This window comes from Poecilia reticulata, linkage group LG14, assembly GCF_000633615.1.
Source record: "Poecilia reticulata strain Guanapo linkage group LG14, Guppy_female_1.0+MT, whole genome shotgun sequence".
Classification (NCBI taxonomy): Eukaryota; Metazoa; Chordata; class Actinopteri; order Cyprinodontiformes; family Poeciliidae; genus Poecilia; species Poecilia reticulata.
In genome coordinates this window covers 18,920,422-18,930,420 of record NC_024344.1, presented here as the reverse complement: position 1 = coordinate 18,930,420, position 9,999 = coordinate 18,920,422, and the positions used below count along the sequence as shown (strand labels likewise).

Genomic DNA, 9,999 nt, shown 5'->3' with positions numbered 1-9,999 from the left:
TCAAAGGGCCAACATCTCTCCTGACCTCACTAGGGATAAGCGTGTTGGATAAAGGATGGATGTTTTTGATGATGAAAGCGAAATCAAACGAACAGGCAGAGCCGAGTTGGTTGAGACCAAAACGGGAGTTTTCCTGTGGAAGCAAAATATAAGTTTGGGTTTGGCTCCATTAGCTTGGTTTGTTATTTTTTTCATTTATTTAGTTACAAAGACCAAGTGTCCCCAATTTATGGATTTCAAATAGGCATTACGTGTGATTTCTGGGTTTCTCTTGAGCTTTAGATGTACAGTACATAACATAGATAAAGCATTATCATGACAAGTTTTTGAGCTGGACTTGAGTTTTGCCTGGGAATCACATGTAATCTGGGGGTTCCACATGATCACCTGGTAGTTGGGATTACATGTAAACTGTGGGTTTTTACATTCTCAAATTTCACATGGATATCAATCAATTGAATATGCTGTAAATGTGGATGAAATTAATTTATTAAATTTCATCACGTGTGATCCTTTGGATCACATAATCAAAATGTGATTTTTGCACATGTGAAACGCATGTGTATTTTGGCAGTGGGAAAACAGTTTAAATGTCAATTTATGACATTTAGACTTTTATCACTTCTTTTTAAGAAACAAAAGTTCAGATCATGGCAAGTTAAAGCCGTGTAAGACACATGATAATGTTAATCGGCGGCTTTCACTGTGAAAAACACATTTTTAAATTGTTTTCAAGCACTTAGACGTCACATGATGCAGAGCCAAAATCTATTATCCTGTAAAGGTTAAGTCAAGTCGGTGGATCGTCTTCAGTGGCTTAGCATTTCCTCTAAATGTCACACTTCTCTAAAAGATGAAACGTAGCAGTTAATGACTAAAAAACAGTCATCTTTGACTGTGCAAATCTTATTGTGTCCCCCGTGTTTTCGGTGTTTATCACTGGTAATTCATTCAACATGCACCTACTTTCCAAAATAGAGGCTTCTGTCTATGCTCCGGTGTTCCTCTGATTGTTAGTCTGTCTCCTCCTCACTCTGTCAGACCCGTTTAAAAACACACACGTACGTCTTCATGTAGTGTGTGTGTGTATCTCTCTCTCTGTTACACAAGCACTTTCGCTGGATTCACACAGACTGGCATTCATAACAGCAGCAAGCCAAAAGGAAGCAGATGATTGGCTTTGAGGGAAGCTGCTGGCAACAATTAACAAGAGGGGAAGAAGAGAGTGAAGAGGAGCGATGGGAGGAGGGTAAAACGGAGGGAGGGAGAGAGAGACTGTGATGCCAAACGAGCTGTCCTCTCCAACGTCTCAGTCTGACAGCGCCGGAGCACAGAGCGCTGCGTTCCCACCACCTTTTCAGTCATCCGTTCATTCATGGATGGGGCGTCTGTGGTGATCGGCAATAAACTGCAGCTAAACATGTGTGAAGTAACCCCTATTAAGATCCTCCGTGTGGCAGAGACAGCAGAAGAAGAAGGAGGAGGGATGTGATTTCTCAGCTGCTTCAGTCTGCAATTAAGGTCGGTAACCGTTATTTTTTTTCCTCCTTTAAATTTTGTCTTTAACACTTAAAGGGCAGGTGTGCTTTCCACCTGTTTTCATGTGTTTTGTTTAATATCAGAAGGGGTTTGATTAAAATAGAAAAACGTTTGAGTTCATCTAAGGGAACTTTTAAAATCACTACAAGAGAAGAGGAGACGAAGATTAAAATATGTACGAAGTAGAGATCTTGCTTTCTTTCCTGTTAAGTAAAATGGCTATGATGAGGCTCTGTCACAATGCAGATCTTCATATTGACTCTGCTTAGTGGATGTGAAATCTCAGTATTTTAATTTTACTTTGCTTTTTTTTTTTTTTCTGCTGCCAGCTTATCAAGTGAAAACTCTTTGTATCTCAAACTACCGACACAAATTAGGGTCCAGCTGAAGTGGGCATCGTTTAAAGTCTAAGAGATATCAGCCTGGCAAACAAACCCCTACAGTGGTGAACGCAGAACCAATGAAGTCTAAGCAAATCATTACACTCTAAAAAAAACAACTGAACAATTGATAGTGAAAACTTGTATAATACCAACTGTTATAGACTGTATAAACATTATTCTATGATAGAACATACATTGAATTACCCTTAACTCAAAACACATTCATTTCACATGATTTTTACAGTTATGAAATGTATAACAGAAATTTAATGTAAAAATCTTCCATAGAAAACCACTACAATGTTGCTAGCAATTAGTTACCCTAAAATTAACTGTATTAAGAAGTTACAGATTTTTCTGATGTTTACATTTAAATCTGTGGTGTAAAATGGTAAACCAGACAGCAAAAATCATTTTTACAAAGACAAGAATATTGGCATGATATGATGGTCTAATATAATTTTCCTACATGTTCCATATAAGTAAATAAAAAGAATGAAACAGTTCATATAGAACTGTTCAGTATTGAGCTATAAATATGCTGAGTTCACTAATGACTAACACTACATCTCCCAACGTATGAAATTTCTTGGCTTTTGGAAAAACGCAAACAGGAAAATGTTGTCTTCCTTTAAATTGAAGATTTATCGCATGTTACAGTTTACAAAACTGAATTCCTCACCGTCAGATTAGTAACAGACTTTAATAACAAAAAAAACCTATAGGTTTATTTATATGTTCTTAAAAATGCGTTCATCAAATCCCATTAAGTTGTTCCCAGTTTTCACAAACTTTAATGAATTGTATTGAGATTATGTGACAGACAAATAGAAATGTTTTAAAAATTATTTTACAAAAAAATGAAAATATATTCAGCCTCCTTTAATTTGATATCCATAAAAAGGCCTTGCTCTGCCAGTTCAAGTCAGAAGTCAAACTAAAAAGTAACCTAATAATCATGTATGAAAATCCACATCCAGTCTTGCTTGAGCTATTCTGCATTGATGTTCAACTTGTTAGTCTCTAGACGTGAACAACTGGTAGAAGACTTGGAGCTGCTGTGGCAGCAAAATAGTTTAAAAACTAAACCACATCACTCTTTTTAACCAATAAATGATAAAAAGTCACAATTTTAACCTCAGATCTAGGAGAAAGCTCTGTATGCAGCTGCAGCTTTGTTTCATGGGTCTTTGGAAATCTCTTCCATTTTTCTCTCTGCATTAGTTTGTGTCTAATCTATATGAGAAGCTTCAGCTGAATTAACATTAGCTCAGATGAGTAAGTCATGACCCTTTGAACTACTAATGGTGGTTTATCTGTTTTTCATATCTGTTTGCCCTGCTGCCTGTTTGATGTACAGTATGAAAAGTGCCTATAAATCAGATTGCTTGTGGGAGATTTGGAACCCCGTAAAGCTGGTTGAGGTTCTGAAGCTGGAAGCAGAGGGGGAATGCTTCATAAGCAGCTCAATAGACAGAGCGGGTCCCAGCCAAAGCAGCATCATAAGAGGCAGCATGCTGACTCTTCCTACAATGCTCTACAATGTTTTCTTCTCATTTTTATGAGGAGAAAGAAATGTATAGTAGGGGTGCACCGATTTATCGGACAGCCGATTTATCGGTGCCGATATCCTTAATTTTGGGAGATTGGTTATCGGCCGATTTTTACATGTGAATCCGATCTTATCCACCGACGTTATCAACCTCGGCAAAGGTCTAAAAATCAACCAATGGTTTTCTTTTATCCTGTGAGAGAGGTTTGACTGACAAACAGGCAGACCAGGTCATGTCTGCACATTTAGAGTTAACACTAGTCACCCCATTGTTGCTAATTCAGCAACTTTCTTGATATATTGAGCAACGTTTCAGACAAAAAAATGATATTGGCCAAAATCAGAATCGGTAAGTTAGGCTTTTTAAAAGATCGGCGATTGGCCAGAAAACTGCAATCGGTGCATCACTAATGTATAGCAAGGCACCTCCAGTACCATAAGAATTTATCCCCACATAATACTATGAATTTAATGTCAAAATCAAAACATCCGACCCAGCTTGAAGACATTTGAGAACAGACTCATCTGTGTGTCAGGGGTCAAAGAGGCATCTCAAAACTTTGGGAATGCCAATGAACCACAGTGAGAACCATTAACCACAAATGGAGAGAACATGGAACGAGTCACAAAAGAACCCAAGACATCTAAAGCACTGCAGTCAACACTTACCTCAGTTAATGTCAGTGATTCAGCAACAAGAGAAAGACTGGGGAACATGGCCTTCACGGGAGAATTTTAAGGCAAAAACTAAAACTAAACTAGTTTATTAAGTTAATAATTCAATAGACTAACCAATCTAAGAAGTCCTGATGTTTTTCCACACTGATGTAAAAACAATGATAGTCATTTTTCATGACAATGCTGTCTGACGTTTATGCCAATTGTACAAAAATTTCAGATGAACTTTCACAGCAATGTTCAGTTTGTGCTTCTGGCACACACTTTCAAAAGAACAAATTGTGTAAGCAGTTCTCAAATGTAAGTCGAACACTTTTGTCACTTTATGTGCAGTATAGTCATTACGAGTTTCCTGAGTTCTCCACAGCTTATATGTTTTAACAATCTGTAGACTGCTTGAAAATACCTTGTGGATTTTTACTGCAACCTCAGCATCTTGTTAAAATAATTACCTATATTACAATGGCATATTGGTGTAAAAACTCTAATTAGTTCCTAATATTTTTCTGGTTCAGCCATCATATCCTAATAAGAAGATAATAATAATAAGAAGAAGATTCTTCTCATTCTCTGTCCCTTAAGATTTAGTTTGTCTTTTTTAAAATAGAATATCAAGAAGTACCACCTATGCTTAAGCTAATAGCAGTCAGTCACTCTCTTAAATGTTTGGGAAACTGCTCAGGACTTGGCCGTTTCAATCACCACATTTGTTTAGAAGCCAGGACCATGTGGCCTAATGGACAAGGCGTCTGACTTCGGATCAGAAGATTGAGGGTTCGAATCCCTTCGTGGTTGCTTTTAAAAGAGACAGTACATCGCCATGTCCACTGAAGAGTTGTTAATCAAGTAGGAGTTGCCCTTGCATTAACCAAGAAAAAGAGACTCAACACATTTCATGTGAGCTTTCATTAGCACACTCCCTCTTCCAGTGTTCATGCAAGACTAGCTAACTAGCAAAGCTCTTCTCTGACTTGTATCTTAAAAGTACAAGCTAGTGGCACCAACTCAAAAGAGTAATGACTGTATAATTTAAATATTTAAGAAACTGCTCAGGACTCAAATACCACATTTGCTTGGGAGATTGCGGGTTCAAGTCCCTTTGTGGTTGCTACTAAGCAATGTTTACATTACTCCATGCTAAATTCAATAATGTTAGTGAAGTAGGTCATGCCTTTAATGTAAACTAAGAAGACTGAATACATTACATGTGATCCTTCATTAACACATGATGTCTGACTTAATTCATGCAAGAACAGACACCTCAGGAAGCAGATTTTCAGGTGTGAAAAAACTTTTATATTATGAAACATGAGGCAATTCTACTGTCACTTTGGGTTAAACTGTTTTAATAAATGAAACCATCATCGGTGTATTTGCTCAGGCTTTTTTTTTGTCTGATATTGAAATTTGCTTGAGTGTATGGTCTGAAACAGTCAAAAATGGAACAGTTCAGATGGAAATTAGCACCCACCTAAAAGTAAAAGTATGAAGTGGCGTGTAAATCGGAGCAACGCACCCGCTACAGTGGCGGGTTGACAATTTGAACTTGAGGAAGGGTTGAAGAAGAGTTCAGGTTAGCTGAAAATTTTCATGAAGAAAGAGCGTTTCATGCAGGCAGGGAGGAGGGCAGATGTGTGTGTGTGTGTGTGTGTGTGTGTGTGTGCGTGTGTGTGTGTGTGTGTGTGTGTGTGTGTGTGTGTGAGTCCGGGAGGGGGAAGCTAGCAGCCAGTCAGAAAAACACAGGAATAATGTGAATAATTGTGAATTTTAATAGAAAACATCCTAAGTAAGGGAAAACAAACAGAACAGTCAGAAAACAGCTATTTAAAAATATTTTATAAATGACTAGACACATCTTTAATAAATACTATCATGGGAGTTGTAGCCAAAATATGTGAATGTTCAATATAGGAATTGATTGCAAGAATGTCGCAGTTGTGTAGTTAAAGTTTACTGTTAGTAATTACTTAAAGTGAACTTATAGCACTACACCTCTGTTAAGGTGTCCATGCTTTTTGTTAAATTAGTCTGTATGCATACATATGTATGGTACACTTGCTGTTAGTAAATCGGTTGTCATAGAACTCAGAATAAATCATATTTTACATAATTTGCTTGTACTGGTGGGGTTTGTAGTCAAAAGAAAAAATCAGTGGCTGGTGAAATGTCTGAGTGGCTAGCCTATGTTCTGTGGCTATGTGGTTTACTCTCTACGGAGGGAGGAAGGGGCCATTTTCCGTGTTCTCAAAAGCTCTCCGTTGCCAGTTCTCATGGCAGTAAAGCTCTGTGCACAGATTTATATTTAGCACCCAATATATAGGGAAGTAACAATATTTCCCAGCAGCTTTACAGAAACTAATATAATTTTTCAACACGTATTTACTGAGAGCCAATGTACAGCAGTGGTCACATTTATGGGGAGTCCTGAATTATGAATTGAGACTTTAAATGTTTTTCTGAGACAAATTCAAATAAACAACAATTAAGAAGAACATCTTTTTTGTTTTTAAAAAAATCCTAAAGCCTACCTCTTTCTCCAGCAAGCCACTACTTTCTAAGTTTGTTATATATCTAGAGTCCACAAGAGCTATTTTTGCCTGGATGCTGACGAAGTGAGGAGACTCAGCAGGGGTTCTCTCAGTACTGCTGTTTTCTGACGTCAGCTTGGGATATAAGAGCCTTCGGACCAAAGGGAACAGAAATAGAAATGCCAGCAGAGATATTCTCTTGCTTAACTAAAATGAACCTTTTTGAAGGAACTTGGACTACTTGGAACTTATTGCTCTACTTTTAAAGTTCATCCCCAGAGTCCAACAAGACCAGTAAACAAGTTATAATGTATGCAGGTTGAGTGAGCTTTTATAATTAGGTTTGGAAGCTCGCAGGAGTGTTAAATAATGAAATCTGCTCTTGCTCTGTGGTTCTGATTTAGTCAAGGTTATGCATAGACATGCCTCTTGACACGCACTCAGATGGTGCCATGGATGTGGCTCTGATTGTCTGAAGATGGAGGATGAAGATGCTGCACAGTTTTTTCAATTGGTTAAATTGCTCATGTTGCATCGACATTAACTGTTAAGTGCAAAACATTTAATTTTAAATGTTTATAATAGCATTGACAGAGTCACAGGAACTCATTTTAGCAAGTCTGAACAAATATTTGGCTTGTTAGCTCAAAATAAAATTCTAACTTTTTAACTCATTTCTAACTTAAGTCAGCTCTGTAATGTTTTTTTTTACTGTATGCTTTTTTTTTCTTAGAACTCTAAAATTCCCATTCCTTTAATATAAGTTATGTTTATGAGTCTAAATGAGAAAGCTTTATGGACATCGTTTTATTCAAGTCAGGAAAATGTCCATTTATGCATGTAAATGGACGGACGGACGGACGGACGGACACCTTTGAGGCACAATAAAACACCACTTAAATTCATGAGATACTAGTCCTTATATTGACTTGTTTTTTTTTTCACTAAGTTAATTACAGTTATATCTATGTAGTTTAAAGGTGTAGTATTGTGTAAAATCTACTTTTTTTAGCTCTGCATTGTGTAATGTTATTCCCTCATTTGCTATAGAAACATGATGTTAATGTTTTATAAGTAATGCACACGTTCTAAACCGTCCTCCTGTGACTTCTTTTTCCCCTGTCAAGCAGTCTGATGGTTTGACAGCTTAACTTGAAGGTTTGATGCAGTTGGGTTGTTTTTTTTTTTTTACACATTACCAAATGTTTAATGGGATTGTCAGCAGCGCAATAAGACCCTTATTACTTTTACCTCTCATTGTAAACATCCACAAAATGTGGAGCAGCAGAACTTCATATGTACAGGACCCCGCATTTTAGCCAAAACGGTCATGTGATGATTATGTATGGATTAGATTGTGTGCAGACGATAGCTCTCCAGGTTAAACTGGATAATCAGTGGTAATCCTCTGAGTGAATTTAATTTCATCACTGCCCTGGTTTAAATACATACACATAAAAATTGACATCTGCACAAGCCTTAGAACACTGTTTTTAATTAATTAAAACCGATCAGTGTGGAATCCCGGGGGTGAGCGGGTGAGCTATGAACCCGGGTAAGCCCAGTCAGTCAATGCTGAGTGATCAGATAAGATTCCCTTTCTTTATTTTCAAACCCATTTTTATCCTGAAAGAAAAAAACATCCATTTGTGTTGCTGAAAATTTTTGATGTGATTTATTCTATTATTCCGAGTTCTGTGGCCATGTCTGCCCCCTCGACCTAACCCCATGCCAGCTTCGACAATGCCTGCCTTTGTTTCTGCAGTGAGAAGCAGCATTCTTTCATTGGGATGACCGCCTCTGTTTCTACAGGGGCCGGCACCGAGGACGCGACCCTGGGACCCGATGGCTTAATAGCCCCCACTGGAAGTCTCCAAAGAGGAATTGAGAGATTGCTCTGTTTATGTGTTTACTACTGTATGGCACAACACTGTAGTAGAAAATGTCCTCACACTTCGAAGGGATTAGCCTCGGTGGATCCTCGTTCATATATGTAAGTTTCCGTCTTTTATGTCTACTTGTTTTAATTGTGATATTCATTGATAATGGTATGTGTTGTGTATCTCAAGTTAGCAAAGCACATAAAAAATCGGAGCATTATAAGGCTCAAAATATTTACAATATTTTCACTCAACTAACTGGTATCTGGAACTTCGTGTTATTTCTTTGTCAAGTTAATTGCTGCTTTGACATCAACTTCTAGGTTAGTCTCAGGATTTCTGTTCCGTTACAGTTTATGAAAAACAGGTTTTGGGATTTATCTGACTGACATCTAGATATGTTGTTAAATAAAAGGATGTTCTTTTCCTTTTTCTCCGTTACAATCAGCCTGCTTTCACTTGAGATAAAACAGAAAGCTCGGAGCTCCGTCTGACCTAGATTTCTGCTTTGCTTCTTCAAAAAAATCACTCCTTCCCTGTAGTTTATTCCTTGTAGCTAAAAGATGTTGGTGGCCTTCAGAATTTGATTCACAATGTTGGCCTTTAAAGAGACCCCATCACACTCCTAGTACTATGAAGGAAGTACTTCACATTACAACATGGTAATCGGGATACATAAACAATGAATAATGTTAAATTGTATCATCAATGTAATGTAACATGTAATTATTGGAAGTAACGAAATGGAAGGTAATCCACACATTTTCAGACTATGATTGTAACTGCAAAAAAAAACAGGTCAAAACATCAGGTTACAGTACAGACGGGTTCTGTTTAAAGGTTTTAAATCATTATTTGTCACGGCGTGTGGTTGGGGGTGGTGAGAATGAACGCAGGGACCCAGGTTATGGTGAAGATGATGATGATGTTTAATGATGAAAAAAACAGTCCAACACAGGCGGCACGGCAGAGAGTTAGCACACAGCTAATACCGGTAGCAACTGACAAAGAYTGAAGACTGAAACAAGCAACCTCAGGACTTCACAGTTCGACTGACTGACTGACTGACTGACTGACATAGACGTTAGACGACTGACGAGGATCCGATGAAGTACACAGACAACAGGTGCGACTAAAAACACACGGGGTAATCAAGGTAACGAGACACACCTGGGAGACAATCAACGGGGAAGACGCAGAGACAGGACTCACAGGGAACAGGATCACACAGAAAAACTCAAAAGTAAACACACAGAAACACGGATCATGACATTATTGTTGTACCCCCATAAGATAATTGTCTTGGTATCTTCATTTAATATGAATCCAGATTAGTGGGTCCCAGAGGTTGAAGGTTATGGCTTCCCTGAGAGAACAAAAGAACAAAGTGGACTTTAACCTTCTTCAGTTAAAATTATAGTTTAGTTGCCTGTGACTTT

At 37.8% G+C, this 9,999-nt stretch overlaps 1 protein-coding gene and 1 non-coding gene across 5 annotated transcripts in view; both read left to right on the top strand.

Moving 5' to 3' along the window:
• The first annotated feature begins 1,125 nt into the window (after positions 1-1,125).
• b3gat1b (beta-1,3-glucuronyltransferase 1 (glucuronosyltransferase P) b) overlaps positions 1,126-9,999 on the top strand; it is a 20,652-nt gene continuing 11,778 nt past the window's right edge. For 2 of the 4 annotated variants that reach the window (XM_008428261.2, XM_008428260.2), the window contains exons 1-2: positions 1,126-1,521; positions 8,493-8,673. The gene's annotated coding sequence lies outside the window, so the exon portion shown is untranslated. The remainder of the gene's footprint in view (positions 1,522-8,492; positions 8,674-9,999) is intronic. The other 2 variants (XM_008428259.2, XM_008428258.2) reach the window with 2 other exon arrangements.
• Positions 4,875-4,947, top strand: trnar-ucg (transfer RNA arginine (anticodon UCG)). Its single transcript has one exon. It is a non-coding gene; the product is annotated as a tRNA-Arg (tRNA).